The sequence below is a fragment of the Haemorhous mexicanus genome, chromosome 5 (genome assembly GCF_027477595.1).
Source record: "Haemorhous mexicanus isolate bHaeMex1 chromosome 5, bHaeMex1.pri, whole genome shotgun sequence".
NCBI lineage: Eukaryota > Metazoa > Chordata > Aves > Passeriformes > Fringillidae > Haemorhous > Haemorhous mexicanus.
Window position 1 is genome coordinate 72693608 of NC_082345.1, and position 17700 is coordinate 72711307.

Genomic DNA, 17700 nt, shown 5'->3' on the forward strand with positions numbered 1-17700 from the left:
CTGGAATAGGAATGGAATATGGAGAAACAAGCATAGATGAATTAATTCTATATACAAATATATCTAATTACACACTTGAAATTCCTGGAAGGTTTGCCAGCTGGGCTAAATCATCTAAATCCAGGCAGAACTACCCATGGAAAAGATGGATTCATTTCTACAGGCACCTTTTCAGAGAGAAGTCATCCCCCTCAAGGGGGTGTGGAATAGGAACTGTCAGGAAGCTGCTCCCCATGGCTTCAGCAGCACCTGGACATTTAAGCTTCATGAGAAAAACCTCACCCACAGCATTTGAGGTAAAACAGAAAAATGGAGGTATTTGTATGTGTTTGGGATGTTTTGTAGAAGCATCCAAGCTGAAACTCCTCTGTGTACACTCCTGGAATCCTGCATCATTGTGCCTGATTGCTACTACATCAGGCTTCCACAAATACACTCTTGTGCTCTTTCACAAGTACCCAATTCCATCTTTGAGAGTTACTGATGCTGCTTGGAAAGATCAGGGATCTGCATCCACACACACCAACCACCTTCACTGTACCCTACAGAGTGTCTCCATCCTGTATCCTCCTCACTGTGCCTGCTGCAGACACTTTGCCAGAACACTCCTTCCACATGTGAAAACAGCATTTGCCTGAAAAAACCACTTTCCTCAGCTCCATACCGAAAGGAATTAAGAGGCTGAGGAATTTTTGCAGAAAGAAAACCATTTTGGCATTTAAGATGTGGTGACAACCAACCAATGGACAGGAAATCAAGTATTAGGGTGGAAAACTGCAGCTGTACTCAGCTGGTACCTGCAAATATCTGCTGTTGAAATTAGGCAACATCTGTAAAAGGTGAGAGTCCTTACTGGATATATTCTATTTGTATTCCCCCAGATCATAGAGCTGCCACCACACAATTCTTATTTCTTCTTGGATTCACCATATCTAAAAAACAATGATCTTCTTGTGCTGTGGAGAGGGATGGAATGTGAAATCCCATCCACATCCCAACAGAATCCCACAAACATTTTGGCAGGAAAAATTTATTATGTAAAGCCCAGATGGCATCCCAAATATTTCTACTTGAAAATTTAGGATTCTTTTTTTTTTTCCCTTAAAATAAATTACACAAAGGCATCATGCCTAAAATTAACTGTACGAGAGCATCAGGCAAGGTAACCAGACTTAACTGAGCAGTTATTTGGACTATGGGAAGAATGGGAATGTGGTTTTTCTCCATTTAAGTCCATTGTCAGAAATGAATAATATTTTTCTATTCAACTATATTTGAATGACTGGCAGAGAAGGAAGATATAATGAGCAAATACATCCAGTAACCTAAAATACTTGGAGAAGAACTTTTCCAGTTGTCTGAAGTCTAACACCTCTGCCATCAACTTCTGAAGCAACGTTTCAAACCTTCAGAAACAAATTTGCCATTTTTGTTATTCTGACAGGCTTCTTTTGCTTAATACTTGTTTTTTCCCCACCGTGCAATTTCAGCTCTGAATCTGGGAATATGTGACTTCAAAATGGTTTTAGCTGCTGCTTCACTGAAGCAGCTAAACCTGATTATCAGTTTGGTTCAGCATGGACTCAGGCACTGCCCACCCTTTAAGCTCTGGGATAAAGATCAAGCCTTGATTCCGACTGTCATTTTGCAGTGAGCCCACTCCTAGATTCCTTTTATATCTATCACTGCACTGAATGCCAAAGAAATCTCAGTGTACTTGGCATGAAGGCTGCACTTCCTATATTTATGCTCCAACTAATGTATGCTCCATTTTAGTCCTTCCCAGCTTAAAATCATCTGAGGGAAGACGGCATAAATTGCAAAACAGTCCATGCAACCGCTTTACTAATGCAAAATGCTGATTACTGCCTTTCCATCACCACCTTTCTCGTGCATTTTCCATTTAAATCTAACCAAAATATTAACCCAGAAGGAACCATGGTCATTTTTGTACAGCACACAGCCATATCAGGCTTGTTGCTCCACCTCAAAACTTGCCAGAAAAATAAACCATTACTTTTGAATTGTACTACCTTAACTTTGCTGGCAGAAGCACGTTTTGATTCTTCAAGGCGGAAGAAAAGTGAAATGCTCTCTCCAGGCAAGAATTCCTTATATGTGGCACACTAACACTTCATCCTTTTTAATTATTCCACAGGTGGTTGCCTTGGAAACTGCCAAGTAGCTCTTGGATGTGAGGGACCCAGCATGAGACAGTGACAAGCCTTTGTAGCCACGGCATTCAGATCCACGTTGGCTGCAGCAGGAGGATGTGGAACAGTCACAGAAAACCTGGAAGAGATGGTTAAAATTAACAGGCATTAATTACATTGCTCAGTCCTTCACACAGAAAATACAAGGAATGCTGATAGCCCCTGAAGAGTGGATAAAACCACATTTTAGAGGCATCTGCTCCTGCAGCTCCCCAGCATAGCCCCGGATTTCACCTTCGGAGGACGGCACTGAAATGGAGATGCCGGCGGAGCTCACGAGCTCAGCCCTCAAGATCCAGCAAGATGAGATTATTTTCCCCTCAGCTTCCAAAGAGACCTTCCTGAGTGTCTGGTCCAACTGCCTGAAATTCAGTGCTATTGTTTTGCTTTGAATAAAAATAGAGTGACTATAAATAGCTGCCATTGCGAATGCTGATTCACTGTATTCCGTATCATAGAGCAAATTGCTCCCAACTTCACTCAGCCTGAAAAACTAGGAAAATTCTCTTTACTTAAAACACAGCTAGAAGCCCAGCAAAGCATCCAACTCTGCATTTGTGTCGCTGGTCTAAAAGTACCAAGATTTTCCTTTTCCCCGATTTCTCATCATTTTTCAAAAGCTGTTAATTTGCACACAAATAAATATATCAATAAAACCTCCAAAAACCAAACCAAAGCAAAATCTTATTTCACTTTCTGCTACTGGTCAAAACGATAAATTTCAATTTTCCAAAAATCTTTTTTGTTTCCCTATTTTCACTTTTTAAACAAAAACCAGGTTAACATAAGACTTAAAAAACCCATTTTCATGCACCTCCTGCACCTCTCTTTACTGATATGATCAGTATGTCCAAGTCAGTGATTTCTTGAGACCTCACTCTTATGTAAGTGCTTGGATTTGTGCTATCACAAATTGCCTAGCAGCACCCCAACAGTAAGAGGTGGATTTGCTTCCACCCATCCATGATGAGACACCCAAAAGACACAAGAGCGTGTTTGTTAATTCCAGAGCTGAGTTTTACTAGAACCAACTGGATTAAATATCCATTTATTGCACAGAAAAAAATTACCGTGAAGTAAGAGAAATGAAACAGTTTCTGAGTGATCTCCTCAGTGCTCACTTTGCCCTTCTAGAGCAGGTCCTTGTCCCTTTCTTGCCTTTTTCAGTCACTTGCTTGATTAAAAATTAGAATCTGAAGCCATTTTCTTTCTCTCTGTCACTAAATCCCACCAAGAACAAAGCAAATCCTGGTGGGTTCCACAGTTTTCCCTTTCTTGCTTCCCTCTCCACACCTCTTCCAGTCACCTCATTTTCCCAGTTATGAACAAATTTCTGGAAAATGACATGACAAAACCAGGCACTTGCTTTCCCTGATTCCCAGCAGTTCCAGAAGTGAGACCTGTTTAATCCTGTCTGGATTCGATTTAGGATGAACATGAGTTTCCCCAACTGCCTCATCCCACCAGCCCAGGGCACACCCGCCATCCAGCCATCCCCCTCCATACTTTGGGAGGGGAAATATGCCTCCTTTTCAGCCCAACAGGTTTGGTTTGTTAAACATCTTTTGGGGATTTTTCCCTGCAGAAGTGGCATTCTAAAACACTGTGGAAAATCCAGAGCATTTTCTCTGTTCCTCTCTTCCTAGTAACAGCTCTAACCTCTTGCATGTCCTGTTAATGCAGGAGAAAACCTCTCCTCTGCCCCAGCTCCCTCAAGTGTCTCTGGCAAACCAAGTCTCCAAAGCCTCAAAATGACCCTTTTATCACAGATGGTTCCTTCCTCTGAGGAAAGGTGGATTTTTCATCCCTGCCTCAGGCACCTCAACAGTACTCTCAAGCACATCCTCACTCTGCACTCATGATCCCATTTTGTTTTTTCTCACAGGGCAGACAGGTGAACTTTATCTCAGACCGAATCTGGTGCTTGACCAATTTCCCAGTGTTAGTTCTTTCAACCCACTGAGATGTTCTGAAAACCAGGGCATGCAGTTCTCAACAGGCACCAATGCCTGTCATTTTCATTTGCCTTAATCTCAGGGTGATACTGCTCTGAGAATAAGTCAAAAGCTGTATTGAAAGTCTTCTTCTAACTTGATTTAAATCCTATACTTTTCTACAGGAATGCCTCAACAAGCTGATTTCTGTTTTCTTCACCTATAGGAGGTGATGAAACCACTGCATCTCTTCCCCATTCCATCATCTCAGACTAAGTAAATAACTTTAAAGACTGTAAGAGAGTTCTTGCTAGCTTTTTTCCCTTTTTTTACGATGTATTTTGGAAACCTCTATACAATTTATTTATGCTAAATATGCTAATTTTAACACATACCCTTCAGACATTCTGTTTCTGTGAACAATCCCACCTGTGCTGTGGTTTATCTCTGCCATGTTCCTCCTGCTCAAACTTCTTAATCCCAATTTAATCTCTGCCTGTCTGGTGATCTGTCTGGATTCTTGGGCTCTCAGACTTTCTCTCTTTTCATTTAAAGCATGGGAGCCATGGGATGAACTCAGTGAAAGACTTGGGTTTCCTTTGTTTTCTGCAGCATTCATCCATCTCACACCTGGATGTACATGGAGCTTCTGACCAACCCTTGGAAGAAAGGGATGTCACACTCTGCAATTCTTTTCCAGACTTGTGTGGAAGAATGCTACTGACTCTTCAAAATACAAATAAAACCTTCTAACTCAGGCTTGAGAGGACACAGGTTTTGGTTTATTTCCAGCCTCCTGGCCCAGGGCTGCCTCGAGGTTCACATCTTGCATCTACCACCCCTGCTCTGGGACCCTGAGTCACAGAGAGTGATGGAGGTGCTCTGCTCCCTTCTTCAGAATGAGCATCATTAAACACTAAAAGCTCTGTAAACTCCAGAGCCCCAAGTTATTAATAAAATACATAAAACATGGGACTCCTGAATAGTAAAATTAAAAGCAAGATGAATAAAAGACTTTTAAGTAACTTCTCTGGTCCACTGTGGTTTCTTTTTTTTTTTTTCCAAACTTGTTCTCAATCCATTAAAACCCTAATTTCCCAAATCCCTATGCATCCCTGAAATAAGTCTTTCTTTCCCTGTCTGAACATTCCCAGAGACTGCTAGTTTTGCCTTCCTCAGTCTCCATTCCGGTCAAAGGCTCCTTTCTGACCAGTCTCTATCCCATCCTCCAAAAGGCTGCTTCCCAAAAATACCCTCAGATACTTTCAGGGAATGCTCCATCTCCTCCTGCCAGAGACTTGCACCTGATGGCAAACACATTTCCCCCACCCTGTGGTCAGAAAAGACCCAAGAAATTCCAACAGCAGTCGTGCTGCATCCCACACTGGAGTTTTCAAAAAGACCCAAAAGGTCAGCTTGCCAAAACTTTAATTAACAAGATCCAAGTTCTTATTTCCCCTTTTTCTCTGCAGAATTTCCTGTTTGGTTCATGGCTGGTACATTTCAGCCACGACTTCTTAGGGCAAAGCTCTTTGCCCTGTTCTGGGTTTCAGTCACAGCTCAATGAATAGATAGATGACCATTAGTTGAAGCTTTTGGTTTCTCTAGTTGTAGGGTTTTTTTAAAATTCTTCAGAACTGACGCACAGAAGTGATACACAACCACAACCACCTTTTTTAGCCAGCTAGAAAATTGATGTTTCCTTGATAACTGTACTTTTACATCCCCAGAAGGCACCCAGACAGCTTGAACCAAGTACAAAACTCCATTCTTATTCAATGTTTCAAATATTACACACACACACACACATATCTTATAAATATGATAAATATATGTATACCAGTAGTAAGTCATAGCTACAACAGCAGATTGGAACTGCATTGAGAGTGAGTCCAACTGCCCCCTTTGGAAAACTCCAAAGCCACTGTATTAAGGTTCCAGAAGCAATTAATGATTTAAGATTCTTTCTTAAAAAAAAAACCAAACCTGACAAAAAACCCCAAACAACTTCTATTTCAGCACTGTTCACTGATCTTCTCTTCTAATAGCCATTATTTTCTACCTGAAAAGAAGTTAAATGGTATTTTAGCAAAAGGTGTCAATCTTGGATATCTTTTTTTTTTTTAAAGCTTGTCAACAATTTTTTATGTTTTACAATTTGACACATAATAAGGAGAAAATAGGAGCAATCTTCTGAAAACTTTGAAGGCTGGCAAGAATCCCATCTCTTCAGAAAAAAAGAGGCCCTGTGTTGTAAAGAAAATTATTTACTATTTGCTGTGATGGGTTTTTAAGGTTTACCTGCAAATGCTTGGTAAATAAAAAGGCACCTTTCCCTTAAATTATTTTGAAGTATAAACAACTAAAGCAGACCACAAAGCTTTCTTTAAACTATTCCACCTCAGTGAAGATCAGCACAGCTTGGCTACTTTACAGCTTTACCAGGGTAATACACAACTGCACAATGAATACTGAAACAAGTATTTTTTAAAAAAAGAAACAGTAACAGCAAATTAAAAAACCCAACAACAACAAAAAAAAAACCAAAAACAAAACCAGAAAAAGCATGCTTTGCTGTCTTCAATAAAAACCTAAAGTAAGAATTTTAAATGAGAAATATGGTAATTTCCCCTATAAAAACTTCAGGTTGCCAGAAAAATTTCAGCCAAGCAAGCTTTTCCACAGATTCAACCAGAAGATTTTACAAAACACAGGTAAAAAGAATAACCAGGACACAAGGCACTGCCTGGGACAGGACTACTCAGGATCAGATGCCAACCAGAAATTAAGTACAGAAGGAAGTAAAACAGGCAAGAAAGGTATCAAAGTTTGGAGGCTCAGTCAGTAGCAACAAGAACACCTGGAGAAGGGAATCACAGAATTATTCAGGAAGAAGAATTTAGGAATCACAGAATTTGTTTAGGAAGAAGACCTGCAAGTCCAACCATGAACCCAAAACTCTCATGGTACAGCAGCAGAATATCCTTGGGACCAAGACCATCCTTGGGACCATCCTTGGGACCATCCTTGGACCAAGTGTGGCCAGGCAACTTTGAGAAGCTTCAATTAAGGCAGCCCAAAATCAGATGGTCACTTTAAAAGATGTTTTTGAGTTGAATGAACACTTGGTCAGATCTCAGTGGGAAGGGTTTCCACATGAGTGGTGGCAACAGTTCTGATGACCTGGGCTGTCAGGAGCTCCTGAACAAAAATGGAAGGGGGAAGAAGATTCCTCTGCAAAACAAGCCTGAACAGCTGAGTTCAGCAGCTCCCATGGTTAAAATGAGACCTGTACCAGTTGAAACTTGTGAAGGTGAACTCTTGCTGAAATAATTCACAAATTATCCAAAAGCAAATCCATCTGAAAAGAAAACTGAATACTTTTCAGTCTTAAATACAAGGAAGTTTTGCTCTGTGCTAGCAGAAGAGACATGGAATCAGGGTGCTGAATTGTGACTTTGTGCTTCAACCATTCAGCACCATCACTTAAACAATACTGGAATCTTTTGGGAAGAAAATACAGTCCAATTTTATTTAACAACTTTCACTACAGTAAGAGTTACTGCTAAACTGAAATGAAAACAACAAAAATTATTTTGACAGTACTAAAAAAAAAAACGATCAGTCAACGCTTTCAGCAGTATCTGGAAAAAAATCTTTTTCCATCTTTAGAGAACAACATCAGTATATGATGCTCCAGGAGATGGGCATATTCTGAATTTCTAGTCTGTAACTCCACAGTGTTTTGTGGTGATAGACATCCCCCTGCCCAGACTGCACAATCCTCTGTTGCTGGGGTTGACTTGTCCTCGGATCCTGGTCTTTACAGTTTCAGCTCTTTCTTCCTCTATCTCAGAAAACCTCCTCCTCCTCAGACTACAGAGGAAGAAGAATAAACTAATACCATGTTAGTATGATGCAAATCTCAGATTTATACAGGCAAAGATGCTCTCCTCTTATTACAAACCATGATAAAGTATTAAAAGCATGAGAGCTGGCACAGAGATTTCTTACCAAATGCTCTCCTAAGAGAAATAATCATTCCATTGAGAAACAAAATTATTTCGTGTGAAGGTCACCTGGTTTAGCACTAAATACTGTTCAACATCTGGTCTTAAGATAAATATCCATTTGTGTCTTTAAAGCAGAGTTTATTTTTTGAAAAAATCTTTACTAAAAACAGTCATCACATACTGAGAATTTCCACCTTCTACCTACCAACACTCAGACTAATTTGCCTCATATAAGCCCTCCAGTAAATCCAAAGCCCTTTTCCCTTGTGTACAGCTACCAATTACTACAACACAGATACTAAAAGCTCAACAACAAGGTAAATGTTAATACCAAGATAACACTTGAACTGCTTTTGCTACATCAAGTAACTGTAATTTTTTATCATTCCAGCATTCTGGCACACACCTGGTTGTGAAGTTTTGGTGTTAACACCAGGAGGATGAGTCCACAGACCCTGCTGGCTCCAGAGCAACACAAACCACCACTATTCCCATCAGAAAAGGGCCAAGAACCAACAGCTGAAAGTAACTCTGTGGCTTCACCACCTGCTGCTGAAGCCGCCTTTACCCATTTCTCATCCCTGACTGTTCATTCCCCTTCATGCAGCTGTGCCATGAACTACATCTTGGTACTGATCCTGGAGAAATCTGATTTTGCTGCTTTTGTGGCTGGTTCTGCAGTGGGTTCACCCATGGTTATAGGAGCACCAGGCCAGGACCAGGGGCCAGCTGGTGTCCAGGCAGGAACTGGGGGATGCTGACTGCTTCTTTCAGCAATTCTGCTGGTTTATGCTAGCTTAAAATTCCATGAAACTATGAAGAATTATGCATATCCAAGTTAGAAATGCAGCAAAATACAAAAAAAAAAAAAGAAAAAAAAAGAGAAAGAAGCAAGCACAGACTGTTTGTCCCATAGAAAAAATTACTAAGAGAGATACTGAAATCCTCATTTCTAAGTAACTCCCAAATGAGCCAGCCTGCCCTTCTGAAAAGCATTTTCAGCAGATGCCTGTTAATTTTTCAATTTTTCAGTCAAACATAAGCTACTGAGCTCAAAACAGGGAGTAACAGTTCCATATAATGACCTGCAACACCCTAAATGTCAGACTAAATTACCCAGCAGTTCCTTTTGCCTCCCATCTCTGAAAAGCTGATATATTTGAGTTCCATCCCTAGCTGTGTCAGATCAGCAGGCTTTAACAGTTTCAAACACAAGAGTCAAATGTAATGATATCCCTGCTTGGAACAAATCCAGGGGTTGAATCTGATTTCTTCACGTAGAAACAAGCAGCTCTTAACATTTGATCTGGAATTCATACCTCGTTAGGAGGGAAGCAGCAGAAGTCTCACCCATTCCTGGTTCCAAGCTGGTGATGAAGGAGAAGGAAAAGGAGAAGGAAAAGGAGCTGTGCTGTGCTAGAGCTGGTCACCAACCCCATCAAAACCCTCAGCTGTGAGTGCAAGAAATGATAATTTTGCCTGCCACAAGCAGACAGCTTCTGTGAGCTGGGAATCTTCAGGTTCAGGAGCTCTGAGGAGGAGGGTCAGATCAGAAACCTTGGCTTTCAGCATCATCCTTCGTGCCTCAGTATGTTATGGGTGAAGGAAGATGCCTTCTCTCTGCCTCAGTAACTTGTGTAGTATTTCATGCTTTGCAAATTAAATTAAAAAAAAAAAAAAGCCCTCTAAATTTACAAGACGTGTAGCACTTGGCAGGATTTCATAACTGCTGAGTGACTGAGATGAGCTCATTTAACACAATTTTGAAATCAATGTATTATTTCATATAGCTGAGCCTATACATTCTGCAAGGCAATGGGAGAAGGGAGGGATGATCCAGAGATCCAGAGCATGGCCTGAAGAGTGTGGCCTGCTGCCAATGCCTCCACACATTTATCCCTCTCTTTTCCAGCCTCTGACACACACAACACCCTCTGGAAAGAAACAATCCACTCAGGGCAAAAGTAGGAGCATCTTCCAACTTCTGCCAAAATCCTATTTTCACTTTAAAATAAAGACTGTGCTCGTTTAACTACAAGATCCTTGACATACAAAGCAGCACCTGTCAGAGAAGTAGAAATAAAACAAGCAGGGGGAAAAATCAGGATTTTTTCCAATTCTCTCCTGCTTTCAGCATGACCAGGAAAGTGGAATTTGTCACCACCATGGGCAAACTATACTTTTAAATCCAGCATGCAGAGACAGACTGGACTGGGGAAGAGTGGTCAGGAACAGCCATGGATACACAGGATGGGAATCCAGGGCTGGGAGAGCCAAACCCATCACTTCTCACACCTGATGCTTCAGGTTTTACACACCTTGAAACCATCTGTAAAGGAAGACACTGCACAGAAATATATTCAGCAACACAAGGCTTTAAAGTCCTTTTACACTTCCTGCAAATTCACAGCCTCTGTTTAGATCTGCTCCTTTAAGTAGCTCAGGTGTGGGATTTAAGACAAACTCCTCAGCTGAGTGAGCTGCAGGTCACAGTCAGCATAAAAATCCATTGCTGGAGATTCCTCATCCTATAATTTATATTAGTCAAAACTATTAACAATGTTTCACAAAAAACAAAAAAAAAATTCAGTGCTGTTTCTAAATACCCAAAACAAAAAAAAAAAGAGCACTTCAGTCTTTCAGAAAATTAATACCTGAAATTATCAGCCTGCAGTACATGCACAAAACCACCCAGTTAAGAGATACCAGCAACCAAAGGATGACTGAGAAGTAATTTTTTTTTTTGCAGTTTAATTCCAACACTGACTGCCAGACTGTCTAAGAACAAGACTGAGCAAGCCAGGGGGACAAGTGGCAGCCTACTCATGTACCAGGCAATTCAGCAAGGGCTCAGAAACAGGACAAATGAACCCATTTTCAGCTTGGACTGATCTGGTTATATCACCAACCTGAGCTAAAACCAGCTTGGGAATCAGAGCAGAGACAGTGCTGCTGCTGAGTAAGCACATAAAGGAGGCCAGAGGCATCAATCAAATTCAGGAGGGAACTGTGTAGGTAATAATCACATAAATATATATGGTAATAATCACATAAATATATATGTTTAGGGATAATCCAAGCAAGGACTGGTTTTTTGATGGGTTTTTTTTGGGTTTGTTGGTGTTTTTTTTTTAATTGATATATTTTAAAAAATGCAAGAATATTCCTTCTCTTTTTTAAAAGCCAGGCCTGAGCTGTTCACTGTGGAAGGATCCCTGCTTGATCAATGCTGAAAACACTGAAATTCTGTCCCTGAATTACCATGTTTATGGTCCAAGTAATCCAAAGGTCAAGAATGAACACACCCGGAACAAAAAAGACACCCACTCTTGTGCATTAGAGAAATATTTACTTAATTAGTCATGAAGAAGTTCATTTACCCTTTGAATGACTGAAAATACCTTAAAATTGCATCAGTTTTCCCCTTGCTAGAAAATAATTAAAGGCCTAAAGCAGTTCCACAAGAGAAACTCATTCCTGACCACAACTAAGGCATGAGCACTGCAAGATCTCCTCGTGAAAAAATAATTATATTGATTTAAATAAAACAATGAAATTATTGTTAGTAATGGTAGCTGCAAGCTTGCAGGAATTTACTAGTTTAAGCAAAAATTACCAGCATTTTTTAAAATTTCCAGAGAATTCTATATAAAATCACTTGATTTGAAACAAATCAAGCCCTTCTGTAAGCACCACAGTAAGTTATATTCAACTATTACATGAGTATTAAGCTAACCCAGTTTTCTTTTATATAAGTTGCCAAAAGAATGCTCTCTCTCTTCACCCTTTCCTGATTTCCAGGAAAAAATGTCTTGAAAAACTGCTTCTGCAAGAATTACTGGAGTCTGAAGTATGACCAGTAATTTACAATCAGCAAAGGACAGCACTTATTCCTAAAAATTTAGAGATATAAATATTTTTAAATCGAAGCACAAAAATTAAAAAAAAAAAAAATCACAGTAGTCATGACAACCCCATTCCCTTTCCTTCTGCTCACCCATGTCATCAATATGATACCTAAAATAATCCACGGTAATTAAACTATCTGCAAGAGACATCCACTTGTGCTGAAAATAAGTGGAGAAGAATTTACACCAAAAAGTGTTGTGGTTTAATGCCAGCCAGGAACTAAGCTCCACACAGCCCCTTGCTCCCAGCACAGGGGGATGGGGAGAACTGGGAAAAGTTTAAAAGTGGGGTGGGATAAGAGCAGTTTAATAATTTAAGTCAAATATTATTATAATAATAGTATACAATACAACGAGAAGGGAGATGATAAAAAGAGAGACAACAAGTGATGCACAAGTCACCAGTCAGTGACTTGATGTAAAGCACATCCCAAAATATCCCTGACTCCTGGATAACATCCCCCAGTGTATACACTGGGCATGATGCCCCACGGTATGGAATATCCCTTTGGCCAGTCCAGGGATATTGTCCCACTCATGTCTTCACCAGCAGAGCCTGGGAAACTGAAAGTCCTTGACTTGGAATAATCACTCCTCAGCAGCAACTAAAAACATCAGTGTGTTATCAATTCTATTCTCACGCTGAATCCAAAACACAGCACTGCACCAGCTACTAGGGAAAATTAACTCTATCCCAGCCAAAAACAGGACAGATTTGTTAGTCTGACCTCAGTTCCTGGAAAAAAAATGTAGAGAATTATACTGGATGCTGCTGAGGGGCTTTTGAAGAATACATCTGTCAGGCACTGTCAACCCAAAGTTAATTAATTTGATATCTATCTATGATAAGATCGACTGCCCAGGGAATGAAGGGCAGGGAGGGGATTTCATTTTTCTGGATTTTAGTAGGGCTTTTGGCATTCCCAGTATCTTTCTGGGCAAGTTGTCCCACTGTGGGATGAGCAAGGTCTGGGTGACAAACTGGCTGAAGGGCAGAGCACCATGAGGTTCCAGGTGCCTGGGGACTGTCACCAGCAGTGCTCCTCAGGGATCAGCCCTAGGGCCAGTCCTGTTTTATCAAGGTATTTATCAATGACCTGGATGCTTCAACCCTTTAGCAAGCCCTGACTTGCTCAGGCAGTTGGACTAGATGATCACTGCAAGTCCCTTCCAACTGAAATATTCTACTCCATGATAACATTTACTCCTGGGTGTAAAACACTCAAGTGGGAAAAATCCCACCTCATCATTTCAGCAGGGCACTCAGTGCCCACCTAAACCTTCCAAAAAAATCTCTAATTTCACCAACATGACTCAATTGTTACTTTCCCTCCCATTATTTGAACAGCAGGTGACATGTCCAGAGATGGTGAAATCATTTGGGAACATCACAGCACAGCCCTGTAATTCTGCACCTCTTATTCAATCCACACAAGTATTTAAAGGCTACAGTCAACTGCACTGCAGTCTGATTACAAGAACAGAATTAAATTCATCAGGACTATTTCTGGGATTTTAATGACACAGTGGCCAAGGTAGCACCATGGTGTCTATTATGTATCTACACTTGACAGACTAATTTTATTCTAACCCAGCACATTCCCCTCCAGCTGCCTGACTCAATTCTTACAACTCAAGAAAGATTCTGTTTAAATCAACACCTATGTTAAAGAAAGGAGAAGTGCAATGTTAATAATTTTCAATTGTGCTTTCAAAAGCATATTATGGCATATATTGTCTTCATTTTGAGAGACAAAAGACCTGGATTCTGCAGATTTTCACAGAAAAACACCACATCTGTAACAAACCCTTATTTTTTACAAAGTACAGCAATCAAATCATGGAGTATTGGGATTTATCTCAATTGTCCACACCAAGGACCAGCTGTCCAGGTGCCCCTGTAGGTAAAGGAGGTCTTCTTAAACTAGCAGAGCTTTCACTATGATTCACTTTACTAAATCCAGCTCTCTCCAAGAGAAAATGAGGAATCCCATCCTAAACTTCTTAAGGCAGCCCTCCACTGACTGTGAAGTCCAGAGTGACCTGCTCAGATCAGTCATTCCCTGACACTGCTGTTCCTGGAGTCTGGAGGGATTCATCTTGTTGGCAACTCTAAGTTTCTCCTAGGTGGCTTCAAGGTAATACTCCTGTCCAAAAAATTAAACACTTGGCCAAAGGAATATTTGTACTTCTGATATCAAAAATAATATACACAAGCCCAGAATATTAATTGAAGACACAGTGACCCCATGGTCATCAGCCAAGGAAATGACGCTGAGGACAAAGACATTCTGCCCTCCTGGCCTGACCACAACCTCCCTCTGTTGACAAAATGATTTTTCATCTTTCTGTGAGAGAAATGAACCATCACATCTGATTTTATTTCCTGAAACTGCTGAGTCTTTTAAATCCAGAGAGGATACAACAGATAGACAAGAACCTTAGGGTGAAGAAAACACAAATGAAATGGAGGTAGCAAAGCATAATTTCTCCCCTTCACAGTATAGATCAGCTCCCCTCACCTGATCTTTACATCAGTCAGTGACCTATGTCTTATAATTAGACAATATTGTTACCCCATAACACAACTTGCAAGATTGGAACTCCTAATTTACTCAGCATTTGCTTAGAAAACCAAAACAGAACATTTCCCCCTCCCCAAAAAAAGCACTAAAATATACCCAGCAAACTCAATGCTTTCTCTAAAAAAATTTAAAAAAATACATAAAATTAAATAAAAAAAGATTAATCAACTACTAAGTTTTCTACTGAGTCTTTGCCACTTTGAGATCCAGAAGGGCTCCTGGGCTGTTTTAACAGGCACTTCACTGACACAGACCTGGTGTCAGCAAGGGGTCTGGTTCCTTAAGCAAGGACTATCAGGTTTGATCACTGCACTCCCTTCCAAGCCTCCTAGTCTGGCATTCCTGTTACTGATTCAACTGGATTCCACAGAAGAGAAAAACACCCTGAACAATACCAAGAATAACATCCTTCCTTTCCTGTTCGGATCCATTTTTGTCAGTCATCTTCCTCTCCCAAGAAATTTCAAGGCATCCTCTGAAACCCAGAGCCATAATTCCATTGGAATTTATCAGTCCTGTGGTTAAAGCAAGCTGAGCAAGCTTCACCCTTAGTGACCAACAGCTCTGAGATAACTGAGAATAAATGGAGTTGGGAAACTCTCTCTGGATATCAATTTCCACTGTTTCTGTTGGGAAAAAAAACAAACCACACTTGACCAACCCTCATGTACTGAGCAGACCCCAGCCACCATTTGCACACAAGAATTCATGTGATTTATTTATTTCTATTCTATTCACATTAAACAGGGTGCATACCTTCCTTCATTCTTCTCTGTTCTGCCACTCTGTTTTGATTCCAACTTGAAGAATATGTTATCAAATAACATCAAATATTGTTATCAAATAACATCAAATACTGTTATCAAATTCAACAAACTGACTAAAGCAAATGAAGGGAACAACCAAAGGCCCTGGAAATTGTGTCTGGAGAAATTTACTGCCAAATGGCCACGGACACACTCTGTACTTTTCCACTGTTTGGTTAAAAGCTGTTAAGACAGGTCACATGGAGAGATGGAAAAGCCTTATTTAATCCCATGTTGGTTCAATTACCTTTCATCTTCAATAAGCCAGCTCCACTGGGCTGCAGCATCTATTTCCCATAAGACAGTTAAAAAAACAAGTGTAAAAACACTCCTCTGCCACCCAGGGCACTCTGTGGGACTGCTGCACCCTGCATCTCCCCTCCTGCACCCTGCATCTCCATCAAAACTGCACAACAGATGGATTTGGATAAAGCCCCTGAGAGCATGAACTTCTCTGCTGCAGCTCCCAGAACTATTTACATGACAATACAGACATGAAAGACATAGAAATTGCTTTAGTGTTAAAACAAATCCTTCAGGTCAAAACAAAAGATCATGTTCTAACATTGACAACTGCACAATGTACAGTTCTTTGTCATTCCCAAACTCATCCAGTACCCCAATACTGCTGCCACCTGTGGCACTTAAAATCAGAAAACCCACTCTGCAACAAAAACCATTATTAGTTTTTAAAAGAAGGCTAAAGGGTGGAAACAAAAAAGGACAAAAAGATTTTAATGTAAAGCAGGAGGGTAAAAATTATCAAATATTGAGTACAGCAAAAAAAACCCCATTTACTACTACTGGAGAATAGTTGATAGAACCCTTTTATTGCTTGTTATGATTGTAAGATCAATTTTAGAATTTCTGCTTTAGCCTAAGAATTTTCAGAAATCCAAATGCAAATGATTTCTTGAAAATTTTGTTAGTCATGCAAAACTGGTTTCTTACTTTTAAGCTTATATTAGCAGAAATTGGCAATAATTACAGAGGAGCTACAACAAATCATGCTACAATAACAGGATCTGATTCTGTCCACATTTACCATGTAAAAGATGCCAATCTTGGCAATAAAGTGTTCCAAACACAGTTTTTCACCACCACTAATGCACCTCTACACCAAGGCAAACAAGTACCACATCTGATTATTCACTGAAAGAACAGCATAAAAAATCCCAAAGAGTTGTGCAGACAAGGAAAGCCTTCCCCATAAGCAGGGGACTTTTTTTTGGTCTTCTAAATAGAGCAAAATAGATGTTTCATGCTTTATATGTTCTGGAAATAAACCCACAAGAACTTGGGAAAAGTGCTGCAGTTCTAGCAACCAGCTGAGAAAAGCTGATCTATAGCAACCCTCTATTTCAGTCTGAACTTCCTCAGCCCCTGCCTCTGTTCAGCAGTTCCTTTACCCCATCTCACACTATCCACCTGGGAAGATGAAGGCAGAAAGCTGCTTCATTCATCCCTGATCTGCTCCTTGCAACACCTCACGGGGCTGCAAAACACCAAGTCTGGCAAATCTGTCCTAAGGGAGCCTAAAGGCTGCAGAAATTGGGATTTCACGAGTGAGTACACTCCTAGTGGTAAGTGCACACAGGATCCTCATGTGCTACCCTACAAATACCAATCCTCACAGCAGTGGTGCCATCTGCACTGCTCCTTCTGAAGAGTCAGCCCCTCTGCTGTAACCTCCTGCCTCCCCCCATCCTGCCCTGCCCCAGCTGCCCATCCCTCAGTCTCCCAGCTGAGTTTATGAGGATTTAATTTGCTACTACTCACAGAACAAGAAGTCAGTATTGATCTGTTTTCATTGCTCTCAAAATCTGGATGATTATCTTAATGTGCCGCCTTGAATGACTTCCACAGGACTGCTTTTAGTCAAAGGTCAAGAATCTCTGTTGTAAAACAAAAACCTGATCAAATTGATGTGTGTAATTGAATATAAACTTACAAAGCAGTTTTTAATTTAAAGGGTCTGAATAATCAAAAATCTCCTTAGCTACAACACTGCAAATATTCTGTGTTACTATAATTACTCTGTGTTAACACCCTGACAGAACCATCCACTATTCCCTAGTATGAACAAGAAATGTACTTCAATATTTATTCATCCTGAGATCAACTTCTCTTATTCCAGTAATCTAGTACAACTCCTCAGCACACAGAATTTCACCCAGTTTTTGGGGAAAAAAAAAGCCCCAAAACAAACCAGCAAAACCCCCCCAACAAAACCCAACCCTT

General features: G+C 40.4%; 1 long non-coding RNA gene across 5 annotated transcripts in view; it reads right to left on the reverse strand.

The window, feature by feature from the left end:
- LOC132327896 (uncharacterized) overlaps positions 1-17700 on the reverse strand; it is a 121278-nt gene that overhangs the window by 83448 nt on the left and 20130 nt on the right. For 4 of the 5 annotated variants that reach the window (XR_009486647.1, XR_009486646.1, XR_009486644.1 and 1 more), the window contains exon 2: positions 2034-2292. This is a non-coding gene — a long non-coding RNA (uncharacterized LOC132327896). Of the gene's footprint in view, positions 1-2033; positions 2293-17238; positions 17584-17700 lie in introns of those variants that run through there. The other variant, XR_009486648.1, reaches the window with a different exon arrangement.